Source organism: Melanerpes formicivorus, unplaced genomic scaffold, assembly GCF_026170545.1.
Source record: "Melanerpes formicivorus ecotype bairdi unplaced genomic scaffold, bMelFor1.0.p_v2 SCAF_70, whole genome shotgun sequence".
Lineage (NCBI taxonomy): Eukaryota > Metazoa > Chordata > Aves > Piciformes > Picidae > Melanerpes > Melanerpes formicivorus.
In genome coordinates this window covers 3,259,822-3,281,330 of record NW_027142422.1, presented here as the reverse complement: position 1 = coordinate 3,281,330, position 21,509 = coordinate 3,259,822, and the positions used below count along the sequence as shown (strand labels likewise).

Here is a 21,509-nt window from a genome sequence, read left to right as displayed (position 1 = left end):
AAATTGTAGTACCCAGCACTTCAGAGCAAACCACTGCTATGTGTCTAGCTCCCTACAGGCAGATGCTATTGTATATGTCTGATACAGGGGAGAGAGAAATGTCTACAGTAACCAGGAGGTAAGGGAAACAGAAATATCTTTATACATGATCTGCTTTTTGTTCTTTCAGTCCAGATTCCTCTTCCTTCACCAACAGGGGAAGCAATTTGTGAAAGCTAAAACCACTTGAGCTTTATTGGGAAACCATTAGACAGTAAACCTTTCTTTACCACTAAGTCCTATCAAATTGTGTTAAATAAGCACCTGTGCTGGAGTATTGAACAGATTCACAGAGATATACAATGTGTCAAATGCTCAGCTCTTTCCACAGGATAAGCACAAGCACATTATATCGCTCAATTTTGTGCATAGCAGCCCTGTGGATATTGAGCATTAGCCTCAGATCAGTCTCATACTGCTTCATCTGGCTTTGAACAGAGAATATGCCTTCTCAACTAGTTTTTACCAGAAGGAAGAAGCAAAATGTATTTATTTTTTCTTCTGGCAAAGGTCATTTTCTTTCAGTCTGACTTTTAAGAGTAGCTTTAATGCTAATAAACAACAAGCTATATTTTTGGCACCTGGCAGCTGGAGGGCCTGATTGGCAGTTAATGAAAGATAAGGAGGATTCATTGCATGGAAAAAATTATTGAACAACTGAACCAATGCTTGTTACACCTTAGTTGTCCAGTCCTAATGTGAGCCAAATGTTACATCTCAATCTGCGAAGCTTGTAGTATTTTACAGATGTCTAAGGAAATAAATTGTCATGTATATCAATTTTCTTGTGACGTTTACTCCTTGTAGCAATTGATCTGAAACCAAAACCATGTTCCAGCAATTAAGCTGACCAAAACAATGTAAAACCCTGGTGCTTTCAGAGGTTCCCACTCTTCCAATGCAGGCAAAAAAAACAGAACAGCGGTGCAACAGAGCAAATTCCAGCTTTTCAAATGCTGCAAACTGAGCAGCTGTAGTTTGTATAACAGCATTGGAGGCTTTCAAGGTTTAATAAAAACCTGAAGAAATACTTCATGTCTCAATTAATGATCAGTTACCCCATAACCTTGGGTAAGGGCAATCTTGTTAACATAAATATTATTTGTTAACGTGAATGAACACAGGGAAGGAAAAGTGAATACAATGGCATATAGTCTATGATCAGTGATGGTCAGCTGAGATGTACAGTGCGATATCATGGGCTGCTTCCACATTTTTTAATGTCCTTTATGACTAGTGATGAGAGAGAAAAGGAATGCAAAACAACAGGCTTCCAACAAATGTACTGGGTAAACTTACTTACATAGAAAAAGTATAGTCATTAATAGATACACAATTTATCTAAAGAAAACAAGACTAGAACTCATTAAAGTGTTATTGAAAGCAAGGAGTATTTTCTACCCTTTCCATTAACCAGGACCAAAACTTCCATCCCGTGTTCAGTTTGCACCATGAAAAGGCAGAAAAAAAGAAGTGAGGAATTGCCAAAGGGCTATGGAAAGGAATGCTGTAGTCTGTATTTCTGTTTCTGCATTTAAATGTTTATATTACTATACTATTGCCAATTTTTTTCAGCTCAGCTATCTACAGCATTTGGCTTCTGTCCCATAAACACTCTGTTCTCATGCTTAAATTTCTTCATGTAAGTAATCCCCACTGAAGTCACTATAACTGTTCGGGTGCATAGCTTTACTTGCAGAGAAATGTGTGGAGACTCAGGGTCTTGGAATGAAAGATGAAATGAATAAATGAAATATGAGTTTATATGAGAAACAGTCATGCCTACCATTACTGCAGCTGAGCGACTGCTATTTTACTCATGTATAATGGATGCCATGTTGTAAAAACACACAGTGCTCTGTCTATGTCTTGCCATCTCTCTCAGCCTCCTTTTTTCCCCCTGAGAACTTTTGAGATGACATCAGAAAAGAAGAAACCAATACAATAGCATATCATTGCATCACTTTAATGCAATTTTAAAGAATATTGTAATAAGCCAGGGACTACTCAGAAAACCTATACCATGCCTATTTTTAGCGTTCTTTCCATGATGCTGCCTAGTCAGTCTAGCATGTCAAATTGCACACTCAAAATGCCTGTGAAGTCCCACATGCTGTGCTGTCAGTAGTTAGTATTTTTGCCCTATAGGCATCACACATGAAGAAAAGTCAAAAATTATTTTCCTAGAATATTTAAAAGTACTGTTGTTTTGAGCAGCAGCAGCAGTGTTTTATCTAGCATTCTTTCTTTGAGCTCAATTTATCTAATTTCACCTCTTTGAAGAAAACATCTGTTAGAAAAGTGCCTTTTGTAGCACTGGCCAGAAGAACTGGATCCAGTGACCCCCAATTTAGCTTGTAAATAGTAACAAATTAACATTGTTCAAAGCACCATTGTGTACTTTCTTTAGATGTAAAGCCACTTGTTTTGATTTGGTCTCTTAAGAACTAGCTTTGCCATTTATATTGGTTTTCTGTTTATACCCCCAGCTTGTGCCAGTGGATTTTCTGAGTCGAAAGGGGCCTTGCATATCATTTGCAGTGAGCGTGGCAGATCACATTATTAGCGTTTGAGAAATAAGCAGGACAGAGCCCAACTTCACATGGAAGAAGGAAGGTTGTCAGTAAGGGATCTATTTGAATAAATAGCCACACATAAAGCTCTATTAGTAAGTGCAATTGGGAAGAGTTTAGAAATAAAACAGGTTTAAATGTTGGAAAATGCAAAAGGTCCCAAAAAATCATTAGAATATATTCAGAATTCTTTCATTTTTCCAGACAGTTCCAAAACAATCGAAATGTTTTCATTGTTCTGAAATGAGGTATGTGTTTTTCAAGGCTTTCTAATGATATCCATTTTCCATTGTTGGCTCCTGAAATTCTAGGTCAAACCTATTAACTTCTGTGAGCTCCTATGTGGCTTAGAGAAGGGAATGCAAAATCAGTACTTCAGATTTACAGTATTTTTAGAATAGAGCAGATAACTCTATAGTTACATGTAAAGGAGCTGTTCTGAAATAATTTATCATGATGTAAAAAAGAAAAGCTGGAAAAATTTCAACAAAAATCTAATGCTGCTTAGAGAAGCTAACTGTAAGTCAGCCAGTGATGAAGGAACTAGGAAAATGTCTTGCTAAGAGCTGACACTGGCTTTTCCCAATAGATTTTAAAGCAAAGCTTTCTGCGTTTCTATGGTGCTCAAAACTGGCACAACATCAGCTTTTATTTTTGCAGGACTCTTTGTCCACTTTCACAATAAATGATAGTTTTTATTTCTTCACAGATGTTACACATGCAACACATTCATTTTCATACGTCACAATAAAATCCCATGAGAAAGGCACTGTTAGGCAAGTGGTATACTGAAAGATTGGGTATGCACATACATGAGTGCATGTGCAGGCATGGAGGGATTTTTTACCACACAAGGCACATTATAGAATTACAGAATTGCTTTGGTTGGAGAACGCCTCTAAGATCATCAAGCCCAACCATTGACCTAACACCTCAATGGCCACTAAACTTCATCCTGATTGGATAGTCTATCACAAAATCCCACCAGGATCTCTCTCTTGCAGGTCTCTCCCCCTGATTCTTACCCATATCCAACATTACACCAATTTTCCATCCCTTATCTAAGCCAAAATGATAAGTAAGACTTTCATGCAGTAAGATTATACAAGAAATCCTAAATCTCTTGAAATATATTTCCCTTGAGGGGGAAAAAATGATAGGAAATAGTTACGTAAATAGACTTTTTCTATCTCAACTAAAGAATCTTGCTTCCATGCTGGATTCCATCAAAATTAACTCATTATGACACCAGCATAAAGGTTCCACAGAAATTCAGATGCAAGACTGGTGCTGTAATTCCCTCTTCAGTTCTTTAGTATAGCTAAATTTTATCAATTTCACTTCTATTTGATGTTATAGTACTTTTCCACAAGGAACAGCATTTATTACTCTGAAACCTACAGTTTGGTGTTGTTATGAGTTTTTACTTATTTAAGTGCAAGTATTAGCTGCATTAAAACTGATCATCATAATATATTACAAAGTATAAAAGACCAGCTGGAACAGAAAAGCCATGCACCAGCTGGCATTTTATCCCATGCTGACAAGAGACTGACTTGATTCATGTTTGATTAGGTCTCTAGAGAGTCAATATTCCCCAATTTATCATCTATTAAGTGTTCTACTTATCACTAGAGAGAACAAAATTAACCTTTCCTCCCCTGTCCTTACTACTGCTTGATACTCATGTCCAGCATAGTAAGAAGGTAAAGAGAAATGACAGCAGTATTGGGGAAGGTCAGTTTTATTTACAGTTTTTACAAGCTGTTGCAAGCTTCTCACAGAAGAAGATGGTTACTCTCAGAAAGCCTTCCTTGCCTTTTCTCTGTATTCACACCAGCATTCCTACACAAGCTCATAAAAAGTGAAGGAGTTTCCTACCAAAAGTTTCTCAAAAAGGCACATGCAGAAAAGTTCACTGAGGCCAAACAGTCAGCACTGTTTAAACAGTGAAAAATAGTTGCCCTTTTGATGTACAGGAACATAAGCGAGTGCACTTAAGCTCTAACGCTGTGGAGCGCAGCCATCACTGCTAAATCCGCACACATCCGCTGGAGAGGTGCAAAATTATTCTCATCTCTCAAGACGCACCCCACAAGGGGCACCAGAAAGAATGGTGTTGATAAACGTGGCACTACAGACAGACATGGACTTTTTATTTTTCAGTAAGTGGGAACTATTTGATTTTTGCATCTATTCTCAAATCTTACAAATTGAATTTATTTTAACAGTTACTCTTATCCTAATCACTCCTTCAACAAAGGATGGCTAAGACAAATTCCCTTTCATTTAATCTTTTCAGTATTTTTTCTCTCATAGAACAATGTATATGCACTTGATATTTAATTGAAAGTCTGCTGGAACTGCTACCATTTTGGCAAAAGTGCAAGAGAAAAGCGTGAAAGAAAACCTTCCTAAGCCACTGCATATCCCTAATGATATATCCAATGGGTCACTTCTTGTCTTCTGAATGCTGGGAATAAGCACGCTTTCTATCCTAGTTATACCGAACCCTAAGGAGTACCAGCAGACTATTCAGATGTTTTGCTAGGTGTGGCAGTTTTAGAATCATAGAATCAATAAGGTTGGAAGAGATCTCAAAGATCATCAAGTCTAACCTGTCACCCAACACCTCATGGCTACTAAACCATGGCACCAAGTGCCATATCCAGTCCCCTCTTGAGCACCTCCAGGGATGGTGACTCCACCACCTCCCTGGGCAGCACATCCCAATGGTTAACAACTCTCTCTGTGAAGAACTTTCTGCTCACCTCCAGCCTAAACCTCCCCTGGTGCAGCTTGAGACTGTGTCCTCTCATTCTGGTGCTGGTTGCCTGGGAGAAGAGACCAACACCCTCCTGGCTATAAACACCCTTCAGGTAGTTGTAGACAGCAATAAGGTCTCCCCTGGGCCTCCTCTTCTCCACGTGTGCTTGTAAATATAGCTTCATTTGCTTTCTATCTGAGCTGGTCTGCCAAATCTTATCTTGGGGGGTAATTTCAACCCACCACACTAGGCCATCAGTGTGTAACTAATTCAGCTTTAGCTTTTCATTTCCTTCACTTAAGGTTAAATTTGCAAACGCTGTGTTCTCTGTGCATCAGGTACGTTTGCTCCGATAATCCTAACTCTACAAAACACCAAATACTAAGAGAGCAAACAGCACAATCTGTCAGCATGATGTAAGGCTTTTTTTTTGAGACAATTTGTGAAGTATATTTTAGAGAAGCTAATGTGTGGGAAAGGAAATTTCATGTTGCTGTGGCAACTCAGGGGACAAAAAAAAAGAGATTCAACCTATGTTGAACACAGTTTACTTATCAAATACCATTGATTTCCTCATAAAAGGAAAGCAATCATCTAGTGTTATAGAAGATGACTACTGCTTCCCAACTCCACGGTGCTCGAAGTTCAGACTACAACAAAGCTCTCTCTAGCAAAATGACTTGAGGCTTTTCAAAAGAAGTCAACAATATTACTAGATTTACTTCAAACATTTATCTCTTGGTCCAGCAAGTAGTCCATGAAAAATACTGGGAAATTCCACCATTCTGCTAATACTTAGGCACAGTCCAATCCTTTCTTCTCCCTAATGCTGAACCTCAGCCTTATAACCTCAGCCAAATAATTCTTCCCCCAAGTAAATTGCAGCCAAATCAGGATTAAACCCAGAAATGGAGGAAAAGCCCCCTCCTTTCTCCAGAGAATGGGCTTTTTAAGGAGTCCACAGTACAAATAGCTGAAGCTGGAGAAACAGAGAAAATTCGTATTAACTACACTTTAAGGGGAAGAGATGGTGTCCCACTGATCAGAACTAAAAATGGTGTTTCATGAGAAAGAAAGTCTGAAACTACAAGTGGGAAAAGCAGGTGCTGGGAGGAGCAGAATTAAAGTATGAAGATGGAAACAGAAAGTAAAAAATAAGTAGAATTGTCAGGCAAACTAAAAGAGGGATGTATGGGTCGTATTACAGATAGCCAAGACAATGTGAAGACAGGTTTTTGAACTTGATGAAAAAGATTGAGAAGCTTCTAAAGGGATTTGGTAAATTGAGAGGTGAACAGGTTAGGGTAGGAAGTACAGTGATCTTTGTCAGCAGTTCTTTCATATATTGAAAGGAAGATAAATAAATAGTAATGAGGATGTACAGAAAGGACCCAAATAATTCAGGAAGCAATAGTGAAGAGAAAGATGTTCAAAGATTTCATGCTTCCAGCACCAGTTTCTGCAGGCATGCTTTGGTATCTGGCCTAGAACCTCATTCTCCAGGCACTAAGAATAATAGCTCCAGGGAGGTATGAGCAGAAGCTGTGGTGCTCCAGCCTCCTAAACTGGGAGCTCCCCTGGCTGAATGAAGCTTGGTGGTTTGGTACATTTGAAAGGCTTAGCAGTATAACTTCATATTTAACACAGGCTGGAAAAGATACAGACACCCACCTGCTGTAGTCCTAAAGCTGAGAAAGACAGTAACAAAAATCATGCATGCACAGTCTGTGGCCTGGAACGAATGTGTCATGGAGAGAAACTCATCATTTCACTTTCCAAACACACCTAAGAGTTCAGGGTTGGTTTTTTGCTTTTCTGAGAACTTAAAAGGTTGTTCAGTGGAAAGAGTGGGCAGCAAGCAGGCCTAGTTCTTCACTGGTACTTGTAGATGCTGTTCCTGAAGGAGTAGCTGCTTTCCAGAGAGGAAATATTCTCACTGCACTCTCACTCTTCATTTCTCTTCTGATGACAAACAGCGGGTTTCACAATATTTGGCTTTTTATCCTCTGTTTTAAAAAGTTACTGAGCAATGAAAGAAAATCTCACTTGCATATAGCTTAATTTCTAGATCAATAATAATTCAAAGCTACTTACCTACGAAATAGTCAGCATTCACAAAAGGGAAAATCCTTTTCTCACGGAATTTCCTTTTCTTTCTTGGCCAGAATGAGTATCAGCAAATAATGTGGCCTTTTCTGATGAAGATCAGCTGTTTTTCACTGAACAATAAGCCATTTCCAGTTAGCATAGTTATTGTTTGAATCTCCTCTACTGTTTTGATGATGTTGTTGGTTGCATTTAATTATATCCCTGTGGAAACAAAGAGATAGCATCCTCCTTTCTCAATCTCTCTCTCTCTCACACATGCTAAGAACCAGCTTTCTAATTACCAAGTAAGGCTACTGCTAATGACAACATAATCAAAATGTAGAAATTCATTTTTCAAATGCAAGAAAAAACACCATCTGCATGCATCTTTTAAGTGAGACATTAAAAGCCTGACTCCGTCTGTTCTGTGGACATTAAAAATGTGCAAAAACAAGGGTTTTCCCTGGTGTCTTTGGCCAAAATCTCTCTTTACCCACAATTGCTCAGTCTGTTAATTTCAAATTATTCATAATACTACATTTAATTTTTATGTTTTTAATGTCATGTCATTACTTCTCATCACGTTCCTTCTCAGACTTAACCTTTTCCAACATAGATATTACGAAACTCATTTAGTTATGATTCAGTCAAACTCGGTACGCTCAATTTTCTTTGTTCACTCTTTTTCCTGTTTTTCTCTCTATCTCTTCCAGTCACATTCTGATAACATATTTGGGTTAACAAGATTCCCAAAGCTAAATGAAATCATTTCTGCCTGTCACACAGAGAGAAACTCACTTCTCCCTCATGATTTCAGATAGTCTCGAGGTAGTTCTCATCTCTTTTATTGCCATACCACATGGTATATAAATGGGAAGTAACCTCATGTCTCCTTTCCTGTTCTGTGTCACTTCTAGATCTCTCTTTCACCTCCATTTCTGTTCAAAGCAGCATGGGCTTTACCTTCATCTGAGCTTTTAATACTTCAGCTGTTTCCCTCTTCACCTTTGTTCTTATTTTTAAAGTTAAATCCTTGATCTATTTTCTCTCTATATATATTCCCCCAAGGCCTTTATTAGCAGTAATTTTCTCTGGGAACTCGTTGCGTTTTAACTTTTTTTTTTTTAATCACTAGTATTTCTACTACTCACAAATGGACATAATCTGCAAATTACATTAATAAATTTATAAGTCTGGTCCTAATTGCCTATGTATCTGCCCCTATTCCCTGCTGATTATTTGTGTTATTGCCTAATGCAACCTTTCAGCCCATACGATCACATCTCAGCAAAGACAACTTTGTGTTGGATATTTAGAATCTGCTTAAATATTTATATATAATATAATTTAATGAAGTTCAGCAAGGGCAAGGGTAGAGTCTTGCAGCTTGGAAAGAGCAACCCCTTGTACCACTGTAGGTTGGGGACTGACCTGCTGGAGAGCAGCTCTGGGGAAAAGGACCTGGGGGTCCTAGTGGATGGAAGGTTGACGATGAGCCAGCAATGTGCTCTTGTGGCCAAGAAGGCCAATGGTATCCTGGGTTGTATTAGAAGGGGTGTGGTCAGTAGGTCAAGAGAGGTTCTCCTATTCTGCCCTGGTGAGGCCACATCTGGAATATTGTGTCCAGTTCTGGGCCCCTCAGTTCAAGAAGGACCTCAGGGAATTGCTTGAAAGAGTCCAGCACAGAGCCACAAAAATGATTAAGGGAGTGGAACATCTTCCTTACGAGGACAGACTGAGGGAGCTGGGGCTCTTCAGCTTGGAGAAGAGGAGACTGAGAGGTGACTTCATTAGTGTTTATAATACATAAAGGGTGAGTGCCAAGAGGCTGGAGCCAGGCTCTTCTCGGTGATGCCCAGTGACAGGACAAGGAGCAATGGGTGGAAGTTGAATGACTAACGGAGAGCTGAATAATTAGCTCAACTGCAGATCCAAATTATAGATGATTAAAGTTTGCAGGATGTATATTTACTTTTTGTTTTCACCCTTGAACAATTGTGGGATTTTTTTATCTTCTAGGGGTTTTTCTACTATACCACTGCTCCACCAAAGACAGCTACCTAAAATGTGCTCTCACTATTGCATTCCTTGTTCAGCATTATACTCTATTGGCCGTTCAAAACAGTGAACATGAAAGATTCACAGGAGCTCAGCAATTTACTCCTAATGCCAAGGTTAAACATCCTTTCAGTCCAAAAGAAACTTCTCTTAATGCTTTCAGAAAGGTCATAAAGAGAACATGAAATGCAAAGCATACAGTTCAAAGAGAGCACAATTCTGTTCCATTACAGATTATACCCCACTTTGGTTTTCTTTTGTCCTACAAAACAGGCTACTTCTTACAACCAATCTCCACTTATTGAAGCTAAAATCCACCTTCATGCCAGTAAAATGGGCAAAGACATACTCCTACAGTCTAAAGACATAAAGCCAACACTGACAGAAGAGAGTATGGGAATGAAACCAATCTGCACAAATAAGAAGGAATTCTGTACTGGCATGTAGAGAAAATCCAGAATTTGGATCAGCTGATTTTAGTAAATACTTCCAAAATGTCAAAGCTTTTAATTACTTATTATAAAATGTTTGTCAACCTTACTTTGGAGCAAGGACCATTATTTATGAACATTTTGTTCATAAAAGAGCAATTAACAGATTTTTCACTTTTAGTCCTACTGCAGAGTAAACTTCAAAAAATGATAGCTCAAAACCACAAAATTTTGCACTCTTGCTTCTGATACAGCTCAGGAGAGAACTACAGAAAGGACCGGTGCACATCTCTCCCTCTCACGGGTTTGACTCTTCTGGTGCGCCTATTAAACAACATGTGATGGACCATTAAGTGAGTGCTCAGTAAATTAACAGCTCTGCTCAGCAAGGTTACTTACAGAGGCCGATTCACTTCATTTATTTTAAGGACAGGTTAAGTATTTTGGTTTTTTTTTTTCACTAGGTGACTTGATGAAACTACAGGGTTCCCTTGAACTTAAAAATTTTGTCCTTGCTTTAAATATTCCTCTGCAATGTTGCTCCAGAGTATTCCAGCCATTCCCATATTCTAGGAGAAACAAATCTGGCTGATATTTCACTTTCCTGAATTATTTTAACTGGATGGATGATTTGTTTCTCTTAAATCATTCTTATACAGTTTGCTGTTTGCAAGAAGATCAAGAAATTAGCATGATAAATGAAGGTCAGCCCATTGGAAACTGAGCCCTTTAAGCAGCTACAGAAATGGTTAAATTTAAATCAAAACAAATAGATCTGGGATAATTTCACATCCATCTGAACACTTCAGACTAATTGCAAGCTGAAAATAAAATTGCTTGAAATGAAATTTAGCTCTCAGACTTTGGCAAAAGGACTTTTTTAATTCAGGAATTTACTCAACTGGTTTTCTTTTTGATTTACGTCATCTGAAACTCAGTCGTCGTACATTACAAAAATAATTTCTGGAGCAATAGCTTTATAGCTTCCAAATGTTGCCAGTGTCATAAACAGTGACATTTGTAAGCTGCTAAAGGAAAACCTCAAGAACAGAAAGCTCTGAATGCCTCAGACTAATCTTATTCAGACAGATCCAAAGCTAGAGCCAAATTCAAAATTATACCCTCAGTAAATTCAGGCTGCTGTTTCTCAATATCTACTGCCTAGGACTCTTTCAAATGAGGATGAATCCAGAAATGAGTCTCCATTAACTGGCTCAGACTACTAATATGTTTAAAGTTAAGAATGAGTGCTGTATATCAGCTTTATCCTTATTACCAATATCTTGAAAATAAGCCAATTATTTTTTAAATAACTTACAGTCTCATTCACCTCCTGTCAGCTTCTAAGCTGATAAGAGTGAAGGAGAGAAGAAGGAGGGGGAAAGAAAGAGAGCTTCCCTTTGATTCAGGAAAAAACCCTCTAAGAAGAGTCTTTCATCTAAGAGATGAAGCAGGAAGACCCTAAGCAGAACCAAAGATTTGGAAGAGGGTTTTCTCATCTATTGCTGACAGCAAAAGCCACAGGAGGAGCAGCTTTTCTCTGAAACGGCAGAAAAAAAGTAAAGAAGAGAGAAGATGCACTGCATTCACATATGCACAGACCCTCTCCATTGCATGGCTAAGTGAAGCACGTTTTCAGAGTCACCTTGTATTACAGTTTTAAAGAAACTGCATACACCCCCACAAAGCTGTGCACATTTTGACCATGTTCACTGAATAGCTAAACCCTGCTCCACATCTTGTTTCCTCAAACAGTTCTTTAAAAACAAGAATCTGATCAATCTTCTCTTGTCAACTTTGCTTCCTCTCTCTTTCTCTTCCCACAGGAACACTTCTTAACACCACATCTTACAAAGCTGATGGTTTGCTTCATTTCTGTAAACAGGAAGTTTATCTGGAAGACTCTGTTAGCAATCCCCTGGCTTCAAAAACACCCCCACTAATTACCTGGACTTGAGCAAAAAATGCAGTGATTTCTCTACTTCTGCGTGAGTCCTGCAGCTACCCCCATTTTCCAGCTGGTAGAAGGGGAGAGGAAGAGGGAAGATATGCTCCAGCGAATATGGGTTAGACTACAAACCCCTGCCACCTCATGCCCCAAGAGGAACTGGGTTTGTTTTGGGAAGAAAACGTTAAGAGAAGCCAAACCACTGTACGCATACAAACCTATAAATCTAGGCAAAGAGATTTTCACAGTTCCAGGAACACATGTAAATAAATGCAGCTGTACAGTAAAACCATACCCCCACACCAGGAGGGAAAAGGTTTATCCACACAGGGGAAAACCAAAGTATGTAACTTTATATTTACAGTACACTACTTGCTTTATATCATGACTTCTGCAAAAATTTGTTTCTCGTACTCACCGAGGGACTGCAGGAGCTTTGCTTCTGGGAAAGGGAAGGGTGATTGCTGCTTTTGTTTCACCTATATTCTGATTATTCTGTGAGTGAGAAGGATGTGCGTAAGAAGAGATGAATAAAGATCTTCCAAATCCCTCCGTTCCTTTCTTTTTCCCTATTGTGAAATGGAGCGGAGATCAAATAAGTAGACTTTGGGCAGAAACAGCAAAATATTGTTATTTCTCTGAGGTTGAATTAGTTTGTTGAAATCATAGGTTTTCTTTAAGATGGGCTCAACAACTAGAGCGATATTGTTAATCATTATTCTAGTTTTCAACATCACTTTGTTTAAAATTGACTTTTTCAAGTGCCACAGCTTTGAGATGCTTTCTTTTTCTTTTTGTTTTTCTTTTTTTTTCCCCCCAGGTTTTTAGGCCAAAACTATTCACTGGGGTGCCTAAAGATTTTTAGGCAATTTCACACTTAATTTTCAGTAGCTGAAGCAGTTTTTTCTAACAAAGTACTCTGCCCAAATGTTAGTCACCTGCAATTGAATATTCCTGATTGCTGAGCTCATTGCTTGTACTGTGAGCTATGGGTATGTTTCTTCCACTAAACACATTATTTGCAGAACTATTTCATGTAGGGTATACATAACAGTACTCAAACATCATTCCTACTCAAAGTCCCGTAGGAATGAGATGTCACAGGAGAGGCACTAAAGCGATGCACCAGTTAGGAAGACAAGAATTTCAGCTTAGCAGTATCTGTCTTGTTCCAGTACCACTTTGACAGTTCAATTTCCCAAAGCAAAATGGCACAATTTGCCTTTCTGTTTGGGTTTCAGAAGGCCCTTTTTAAATTATTCTGATACCATATATGCTATAATGTCACAAGGGACAGCACCAACCTCTACAGAGCTACTGATTTAAAACGGCTGAGGTTAGCATACTAGCTTGAAACAACTGGTCACTTCTTTCTCCTTTCCTGCTGATTTTTATTAGTATAATGATTTATAATATCACTTCAAAAAAACGATGTTACATTTGAAAACAATTGTTAGCCTTTTGCCTTTGCCTTTTTGTTTCACATCATAATAGTGCCTCCCATTTGCCACCTCCCAGCTTCTTTCAGTCCACAAAGCTTGGGATAGCATCCTAAAATAAACATCTCAAATGAAACTTCCAGCCCTCTGAATATTCTCTAAAATTCCATCCTGCAAAACAGGGGTGGGAAAGAAAAAAAAAAAGTTTCAAGTCATGATTCATTAAACTCCCTGACTAAACCAAGAGGACACACAGCATCTGTTAAACTCATTGACTACCACTTTCCTATGAAGCAAAAATCTTAATTTTATTAGCTTGTGTGAAGTCCAGCAGTAACATCATTAGAGTCCTGTGGGTTTGGCAGGGAAGACAGACAGGGATGACATGCCATAGATGTTGTGGGACCATGTCCAATAGGGCTACGCACTCCACCTAGAACACTGCTAAGCCTCAGAGTGATCCAAAATACCATTTGAATATATTTTGAGCTGCCAACTCTGGTAGATTTATTGACTGTCAGGCTAAAATAACGCAGAGAAGTCAACCATTTATTTTTTTTTACACTTCTAGATGTCCGTTATGATAGTAAAATACAGTAGGAGAAAAACACCTTCCTCCTCTCTCGCTGGCTGTTTTTAGATTACTGGAGTAACTTGACTGAGCTTACTTGGTTAATGTTCATAGTGTACATGGATCCATGCAATATGTCATACATGAAAATGCAGCATGGATTTATGGATTTTTGAATAGAACATCTGCTTTAAAAATTTCCCTTGGCCTTCACACAAAGATACAGGGAAGAGAAAAAAATTCTGGTGTATTTTACTGCCCCAAGCACAACAGATAAGCAGTTAATGCATAATTACAGAACCCTATTAATAAAAAAGATCATAATTACAGAATGCTACTAAGAGAAAAGATCGTAATTACAGATCCCTACTAAGAAAAAGATCATCCTTTGAGAGTCCAATTCCAATTATGTTCCAGCCAATGATTGCGTTCAGCACTGATTTGAACTGAAGAAAGGCACATGAGATACAAACTGCATTACCCATAAAGATTTAGAGACTAGGATGGGACCTGGAGTCTAGTTAAAGTTCTACACTTTATTCTCCCAATTAGTTCATGGTTGTCAACACTAACCTGAGGGGAGATGAGATATGTTTTTTCTAATTGTTTTTTTTTGGCTTTTCCACTATTCCAGTGAATGAAATTCCAGCAGTAAAAGCGATTATCATCTTAAAAATTGTGTGAAGTGGATGCACAGCTTGGCACATCAAATTGTAACATCTCTAATTATATGTTGCAATGAGCAGCCAAATGCTGCTGCAGCAACACACCACTAAACACAGTCTCCTTCTTGAAAGGTGTAAATATAAACAACAGACTTTTGCCACAGCTGTACTGGCTGATCCTAAATAACCAATGCTTTTTTTTCCCCCTAAGTCTGTTCACCCAGAGGGCCCAATTCTCCACCATTGTAATTTAACTGACTCCAGCAGACTGAGTTCCCTTACTCACAAATGAGAGCAGAATCCAATAAACAGAGGGAGTAGGGATTTCTACACAGAAGAACATCTCTTTCCCTCAGCATATGGGGAGAAGTTTCAGCAGATTTCTTTCTTCCAGAGTGTAAGTAAGATTAATCCATTTCTGATGTATTTCTCCAGCTTGGCCAGAAAGCTGTCTAGTTTACTAAGACCGTGAGATCAATTAAAGCCATTGCTTTTCGTGTATGTGTGCTGGAAGCAGGAAATAAGAATCCTGAGATTTAAAAAATTATATTTAGGGAAGAATAAATTTCACAGATGAGCAAATTCACACTCTTTCTGTCATTGTTTTTAGCTTTTCTGAAAGTCTATTTCCACTCAGAGTTGCATCCTTTACAATACTTATATTTCACTCTACTTCTTAATTGTGAAAAAGACATTCTTGTGCAGGGTGGAGAACTTCTTTGACAAGTTGCTAATGGTGTTTAAAGGAAAACAAAAAGTGAGCACATCTTCATGGCTTGTAGGAAGCCAAATGTAAAATTCCACAAGTCTGTGCTAAGCAAGAATCCTAGTTTCCTGGTAGTTCTGGAAGATGGATCTTACAAAGCAGAAGTGGTTGAAGGGAAAATCTGGATTTAATACAGCACCAGGCTCACAGTGGTGGTGGAACAGCCTGCCTGGCAGGTCTGTCTAGGAAGCACACAGGCCCTGACCATGGCACTATCTGCCATTAATCCAGACAGGGCTTCAGGCAGAATCTGCCTTGTCATTCATGAACCAGAGGCAAACCTGGGCACATTTTAGGGTCATGTAATTGCTGTTTCTCAAAAGAACTTCCATTTAAAAATTTGCACAGATTTTTACATTTGGGAATATAATGGAAAACACCTCCCATGTTGAGACCTACACAGCAGCTTTCAGAAAACATCCCGATGGCTACCACAAGGCTGGTTTTCCTTCACTGTTGGACTAGACAGAGCCACATTTTCCAAAGGCTTCTCTTTCTTTTTTGGCATCACGAGAACCGACTTTTCAAAAGAGTTTATCCAACCATGTGTTAACCCTCTGGCTGTTGATCCTTCCAGACACAGCATTTTATAATGTCCTTCAGAATCCCACATGTAGCCCTGAGCCTTTAATGTATGTTTTCTTGCTTTTGCTTTTTCTCTCCTTGTTCAACGTTCCATGTAGTTTCACATTTGTGACATCTAGGCTTTTCTGGAAAGCCTTGTAACCACATCCACACTGTGCAAATAAAGAGGCTACCTGTGAGGAAAAGGGACAGAAATATCTGTACAAGTCTTGCAAGTCACCCACAGAATGTGGATGAAAATTTGGCCCCAGGACTCTTTTAAATGTGCTCACAGCTGCAGTTCTGTTTCTCCCCGGGCTAAAAATCTAATTGTGAAGAGGTGCTGACTAAACTGATGATCCCTTTCCTGCCATATGACATTGGATAATACATGATTTTCAGACTCAAAAAATATTACCTATATATCTTGTTTATTTATATTTAAAATATTGCAGATGCCTAAATACTGACTGTTGAATTTTCAGCAATTTAGACAAGCTCAAGATTGTGGTAGGACAGGATTTACTGTGCTTTGATCAGAAAAGTCAGAAACAGTGTAGCAACTGTTAAATCTCTGTAAAATGCACACTTGTCTATGTTCTTTGTAACTGTCACATCCTCTATTCTAAATTATAAAACCCAAAGCAAGGGAATACATTGCTTAAGTAGACAAAGACACATATTTTGAGCTCACAGCCTTCAGACTTTTAACTCTTGGCTTGGGCAGGACAGACACAGAGAAGTACTAAATGTGTATCCCAAAATGTATACATCTATTCCCTTGCTTAAGAGGATGTTCTAAGATATTTTTCAGGCATGCTTTTGCATTTCCTATGTGTTACTGTGTCACTGGATTTGGTATACTTCATGCAGGATCAGTTAAGGTCACTGCAAATTTTGCCAGTAGTTAAGGCAATGCTGCAGTTCCAGAGTTCATGAAAAATCTACTAAGAGGTACAGTGGAAAATGGATTTCTTGTCCAGTCACAAGAAAAGACAGAAACTAACAGCTCTAGAGTTTCTGTCACAGAATATGGTCTGAAATGTTCATCAAGATGTTCACCACATTGTAATTTGGTTCTCACACTCAGTTGGTTTGTGTTATTTATGAACATCTCCCTAGGTTGTCCCCCAGAAGTTTTTATTAATTTCAGTAAACTGCAACAGAGAAGATAAACACCCTGAAATGTATTGTCTGTACAGGCAACTGAAACTGGCTCCAAAGTAATTAGCTAAAAGACTCAGGACTCTGAAAATTCATTTCTTGTGAAGCAACAGGTACGTCCCACAACAGTTACACATTGATGGGGGAAAAAAAGAAACCAAAATTGTTGCCTAACAGGGGAAGCCTCCAACTTTAGCAAGACCTGTACAATGGAGCAGGCCGCTGCACAGACACAGGATCGGCAATTTCTGAACATAACTCATTTAATTACTCTTGCTTTCCCCTTATACTTTCTCATTCTATTCACCCCAGCTAACTGAAGTATTTCAACAGAAGGAAAGAATACTGCATGCATTTGAAAATCTTTAGAAGACATGCTATAGTAAAATATCAGTCAGAAAGCCTGGAGGAAAATCTCATCTCTCTTGAGGAAGGCAGGCACTGGTTTACCAAAAACTGAGGTTGTCAAAGCAGCTGCAAGGCCACTTAGATACCAGAATCTCTGCAGTTTCACTTGTAAAGAACAGAAGTAAGCTGGAATTCAAAAAGCTCAACATCCCATTATGAACCCTTTAGCCAGCCAGTGCCCTGTGACATGAGATCAGGAGCAGTATGGCCAGCAGGAGCAGGGAGGTCATTCTGCCCCTGTGGTTAGGCCACACCTCGAGTACTGTGTCCAGTTCTGGGCCCCTCAGTTTAGGAAGGAGGTTGACTTGCTGGAACGAGTCCAGAGAAGGGCAACGAAGTTGGTGAGGGGTTTGGAAGACAAGCCCTATGAGGAGAGGCTGAGGGAGCTGGGGCTGCTTAGACTGGAGAAGAGGAGACTCAAGGGTGACCTTATTGCTGTCTACAGCTACCTGAAGGGGGGTTGTAGACAGGCAGAGGTTGGTCTCTTCTCCCAGGCAGCCAGCACCAGAACAAGAGGACACAGTCTCAAGCTGCAGCAGGGGAGGTTTAGGCTGGAGGTCAGGAGGAAGTTTTACACAGGGAGAGTGATTGCCCATTGGGATGTGCTGCCCAGGGAGGTGGTGGAGTCACCATCGCTGGAGGTGTTCAGGAGGAGACTTGACAGGGTGCTTGGTTGCATGGTTTAGTTGATTAGGTGGTGTTGGATGACAGGTTGGACACGATGATCCTGAGGGTCTCTTCCAACCTGGTCTGGTCTATTCTATTCTATTCTATTCTATTCTATTCTATTCTATTCTATTCTATTCTATTCTATTCTATTTATCAGCGAATAATTCACCATTTTTGCCTGAAAATGTTAAAAAGTAAGGAACACAGAAGATAATTCGTATTTAGAACAGCAAAATCAGCTGATAAACTTCAAACATGACTGGCTGCATAGCATTTTGTCAAGGACCTGGAAATCTTCTTTCTCTTTTAAAGCAAGTCCCATTTGACTATGCATAGCAGTTAAAATGCCTAACAAGATCTATGATCAAAGCGAATGTGAAAAAATTGCTGGTGGTTTGTGCAGCAAAGTGCCTCAGAAATAAAAGCAACAATATCAATAGAAACCAATTTGGTTCAAAATGTAAGGAAACAGACCTCACGGGAGAATGAATAAAAAAATATATACATTAATGCTATCAGTCCATAGTTATTTTTAAACTTCCACTGTGAAATGACAGCACCATCAGAAATTAGTTTTCCTAGACAGTACACACTGCTTGTAAATATTATCTGGGTAATAAGGATGTTGGATTCTCTGGAACATCTTCACAGTCCTATAAATCAGTCCATAGAAAAGATTTCCCAGGGAAGGGTGGGGCAGAGGAGGCAGCCATGAGCAAACAACAACAAAACAGGCAAGTTCACCTCTGGAAGGCAACATCTAAATTAAAATAAATTACAAAAGTCATCTTGACTTGAGTGGCAAGTTTGGAGATGACACCAAGCAGAGGGTGCAGCTGACATGCAGGAGAGAGAGGATATCCAGCAAGACCTGGACAAGCTTGAGATATGGGCCCACATGAACCTCATGAAGTTCACAAGGCCAAGTGCAAGGTCCTACAACTGGGATATGGCAATTCCCTGTATCCAATACAGGCTGGGGGACAAAGGGATTGAGACCAGCCCTGCCAAGAAGGACTAGGGGGTACTAGTGGATGAAAAGCTGAACATGAGCCAACAATGTATGCTCACAAACCAGAAAGTCAACTGCATCCTGGGCCACATCAAAGGAAGCATGGCCAGGAGGTCAAGGGAGATGATTCTCACCCCCTATTCCATTCTTGTGAGACATCAGCTGGTATAATGTTGTCAGGTCTGGTGTCTCCAGTACAAGACAGACACAGACTTGTTAAGAGTGAGTTGAGTGAAGGGCCACAAAAATGATCAGAGGGCTGTAACACCACTCCTATGAAGGAAGGTGAGAAAGTTGAAGCTGTTCAGCCTGGAGAAGCAAAGGCTCTAGGGAGACCTTATTGTGACCTTCGAATACTTAAAGGGGGCCTATGAGAAAGATGGGGACCACCTTTTTAGCAGGGCTTATTATGACAGGACAAGAGGTAATGGTTTTAAACTGAAAGAGGATAGATGTAGATTAGATATGAGTAAGAAAATTTTTACAGTGAGGGTGGTGAAACACTCAACAGGCTGACCAGAGCAGTGATAGATGCATAATCCCTAGAAACATTCAAGGTCCAGGCCCTGAGCAACCTGATCTAGTCACAGGGGAGTCAGACTATATGGTCTTCAAAGGTCCCTTTGAACTTGAACTGTTCTGTGATTCCATGATCCTACACTGTGATTGTCTACTATGAAATAAATCAGATGAATCACTTTTGAAGATTTCAACAAATTTATCAGAAAGGCTATCAATGCTCTGCAAGGAAATACAAATGAAAGAACTCATTGTCCGTAAAAACTTAGAAATCTGTAGTTAAGAGATGGCCTGGATTTAAAGAACAAAGTGTTATATTCTTCACTATCTTCATTACAGCATTCATATCTTCCAAACCTCAGACATCAAAAAGGATTAGGTTCTTCCCTTGACAAAAACTCTTGACCTACAATAAATGCCATGTGAAGAACGGTAAAAGTCAACACTACTCCATTTACATGATGAAGGTGAAGGAATGCTTGGCTAATAAAATGAGGTTTCCTTGTTACTGACCATGTAGTTTTGATTCTCTATGCAGGAAGACGAATAGCCACTTAAATACTGACAGTCGTTGAAGCACCTAACACAGACAAAAAGAAGCATATTTAAAAACCTGTTCCACACCTGGAGAGAAGAGTCATGTTAGATTTGCTGCGCTGAAAATTTCACAGTTGCTAGCAAACAGTAATTATTCTGTACACACTCACTGAAATCTGTGGCATTACTATATTTCACAGCATTAATTCTAGATCTAATGTTTAGCTCAGTTTATGCATTTCTTAGCATATGAGAGACACTTGAGATAACTCCAAATCATACTTCAGTCGAAGCAAAACCACTTCTGGACACCAGCTCTCTTCCCTCCAACCTGCCCTACTATTTCTGAGTAAGCTCATAGTATAACTAAACAAAGGCCAGTTACAACCTCATCTAATTGATGCTCATGATCGAAACCTGGAAGAGTCTGAAATCATACCAGAACACAGAATGGAGACTATTTAGCAGCACAGATGATCCTCTTTCTGCAGAGGGAACACAGAAGATGGTGTCTCATCTGGGGCATATCTGCAGCATTTGAGTGCAACTTACATGGTTTTATGGAGATTATGAGATATTTGCTAAAAGAAATTACAAGAGTAAAAGGTAATTTACTGGAATGTTTTGAGCCTTTCTGGAGTGATTCCACCAAAACCTGATAGGGAAACCTCACTTTCATCTGGCACCTATTATTTTGGTGTACCATAAAATTATTTTTTTCCTTAGTACCTATTATATGGACTATTTAGATTATAATAATGTAAATGTTAATAATCTGTAATGACACAGAGAGATACCTTTCACAGATACAGCCATGCCTTTTGGCATAAGGTATGGAAGAGCTTCATGGATAAATCACATAGCTGAACATGAGGCTTAGCACAGAAGAAATTGCTACTAAACAACAGCAAAAATATTTGGAACTTTTTTAGGGTCTTCATTAGTCTGTCAGTGAACAAATAAAGGTGGGACTCATCTGCCCTAACACAGGCACAGGGATGACAGATGTTTAAGGATAAGAGTGTCATTCTGGGATCCCTTTATATAATCACTAGTGAGAGATTCTCATCTCCTGAGAGCAATTCATTTCACCTATAGGTCAGATAAATCACTGTGCCGAGCGTCTATCTCTCTTCATAGATTATGTGAACCTAATGACTAGCTCAGGCTGAGACAACATTTAGACATCTATATTTAAGCAATTTGTGATTTTTCACCAATACTGAAGGGTGTGGCAATGACATGTTCAAACATGACTGTTTTATCAGGTTGACAAGAAAACTGTATCTCT

At 39.2% G+C, this 21,509-nt stretch overlaps 1 long non-coding RNA gene across 2 annotated transcripts in view; it reads right to left on the bottom strand.

Moving 5' to 3' along the window:
• The window catches only part of LOC137453696 (uncharacterized), an 87,707-nt gene that overhangs the window by 41,062 nt on the left and 25,136 nt on the right, over positions 1–21,509 (bottom strand). Inside the window, exons 2-3 of one of the 2 annotated variants that reach the window (XR_010990438.1) lie at positions 12,323–12,473; positions 7,474–7,689 (exon numbers count right to left, since the gene is read on the bottom strand). This is a non-coding gene — a long non-coding RNA (uncharacterized lncRNA). Of the gene's footprint in view, positions 1–7,473; positions 7,690–12,322; positions 13,645–21,509 lie in introns of those variants that run through there. The other variant, XR_010990437.1, reaches the window with a different exon arrangement.